Consider the following 2606-nt stretch of genomic DNA (forward strand, 5'->3'; position numbering starts at 1 on the left):
GAGTGTAGCGAAAGTAGCGCCGTCGTAGTAACAATGCCGAGGATAACCCCTAGAGCGCAGAAACGCCAAGCAAAATTTTGTATTAATCATTCAAAAGTTAAGTATCTCGCACATTATGTACTTCAATCGTATTCTACAGTCTACATAGAAAGTTATTATCATCCTGTCACGGTAAATAGACATTCTGTTTGTTCGTAGATTATGTTGACTAATATTTATGACCGTTCAAAGGAGAACAAGTGCTTTACCCTATTCTTTATTCGGTCTATATTTTCTTTTGTTAAACCTTAGAAAAACATAGTCACTTCTTTCAATAAGTTATATTTGCTTTCTTAAGACATATACGAGCTGCAAATTTAGAATCAGCCGTGCCTCGGGTAATGTTTTATTTAAGCATATCATAGCAATACTGTTGACACAAACTTAATAAATATAGCGTCATTGTACTTGCGTGAAAGTTGATATTATTCTATATTTTTATAGAATATTTTATAGAGTTTTAATTATTCTATAAGAATTTTATTCATTTTTTGTTGTGACAATATTATTTCTAAGATATGCTTTTTCTTAACGGATTGAAACTATAGGGAAATAATGATCTAACGAGAGTAGTACAAGGGTGTTCAATATTTTATGACTTTTTTATTGAATGTTTCTAACTATTATTGAGAAACAATGTGGTGTCTGTCATACATATTATAAACTGGTCTTTGTGTATTAAAATTTTTTACACAAACGTAACCAATGATATCAGTTTTTTCTTTCATAACGAATAATTATTTTTGTAATATGTTTTTACACAAGTCTGTACCAATCACTTATGGCGACCGTGATGAATACATATAAATTGTGTATTGATTAATAAAACATCGTTATCTAAGAGATATTTAAGTGATCTATGAAGATTTTCAGGTAATAATCATAAGTAGAATTATAAAAACCTTATCAGTATAAAAACATTGTAGGTAGAAACAAATTGGGCCACTCAGTGTACTAATAATGAATTTGAATTCTTCTCATCGTAAATTCAAATCCTCGATTAGTAAAATGATGGCTGTTTCTTATTTTCTCTAAATTATGATCACGATTGTAAAGTAAGTTTGCCCGTTTTATTCTATAATTTCGATTTCTGTATCTTTCCGGCATCGCTTGAAACATTTGTTCTGTTTTTAAATACGTAATACTTTACTAAAGCAATCCATATAGTGTATTCAATGTTCTATACACTCAAAGTATACAAACACTTGTTATTCCTGAAATTCAATCGATTTCTACAAATCCCATATGTAATCAAAATTTGGTCCATGTCCAGTTTTCATAGGTAATCACTAGAAGTTATGAATATCTATAATGTATACAGCATGTTTAAAACTGATGATCTAAGCTACATTAGATTTGTAACAGACTGAAATTAATACGCATTGACTTAATAACAAAACAAAATTGTTATTTATAAATGCTTATCAACAAGCCCTTAGCTTTGTTGGATCCATTGAATATGTCTAAATGTGCCATAAGTAGGTACAGATGTGTCGTATTACAAGAAAATACTTTATTTTCTTATCGAAGCTTTTTCTCAGGCCTTGGGACAAGACAACACACATGACATTTGATCATTTAAGTCTTCAATGGCGCACTGTAGAATCAAATCATAGGCCTCCTATCAATAGATAATTAGGTATATAATCACGAAGTTGTAGAGATTTATAATAATCTAATAGACTATTAAATTAACATTAGAATTAATAGAAAAAGAAAACTGTTTTTCGCCGATAATGGCACCTATTTGTAGAATTAATTTTATCATGTCTTCTATGTAAAATTTGTCATGTTTAAATCAAAACAATTTATTGTGAAATATTTCATTTCATTTTATCCTTAGATATAAATAATTGATAACATAGTAGTTTACGTGCACATACAAGATGACTTGTAACATATAGAACCCATTTTAAAAAACGGTGCAGCATTAAAAATGATGGAAAAGTTCATATAAATGTACATTCTTGCAAGTTTTACATTGAAACAATATTTTTGGTAAGCAATGATGGTATTGCTTTTTCCACTGAACTGTTTTTAAATAACGTTTATATATGTTCTATAACTTTATCTTAAATCTATCCCTAAACTGAGTCCTATGTGTTACTTGACAATTTTTGTATGTACTTAGTAATTTTTATTATACACGTTTCACGGTAGGATTAACAAATTTGCGCTATTTTACCAGATGTTTATAAATCTCTGCAACTTATAAACCAAGACCGTATATCGTGTATTTTAGGATATTATTAAGTAGGTATAGGTAGACATTGCCTATATACAACTGCAACAACGTTGCATATGCCTACTTTCTGGCAATCCTAAGTAAAGCTTACAATTTGAATAAACTTTTTTTTTGTCGATAATTATGTCTTTAATAGGTAAGTAATAATTCTATTAGAAATAACAGTTACAGTTGTTTGAACTGTTATTATCCTGTAATCCATTTACATATTACATTCTCTAGTATTTAAAGTTATTCTCATACAACGCTTGTATGTTTTGGTTCTGAGAAATAATTAAGATAATTATTTTACTATTATAACTGGCCAATAAGTATCTGCCAC

The sequence above is a fragment of the Xylocopa sonorina genome, chromosome 2 (genome assembly GCF_050948175.1).
Source record: "Xylocopa sonorina isolate GNS202 chromosome 2, iyXylSono1_principal, whole genome shotgun sequence".
Classification (NCBI taxonomy): domain Eukaryota; kingdom Metazoa; phylum Arthropoda; class Insecta; order Hymenoptera; family Apidae; genus Xylocopa; species Xylocopa sonorina.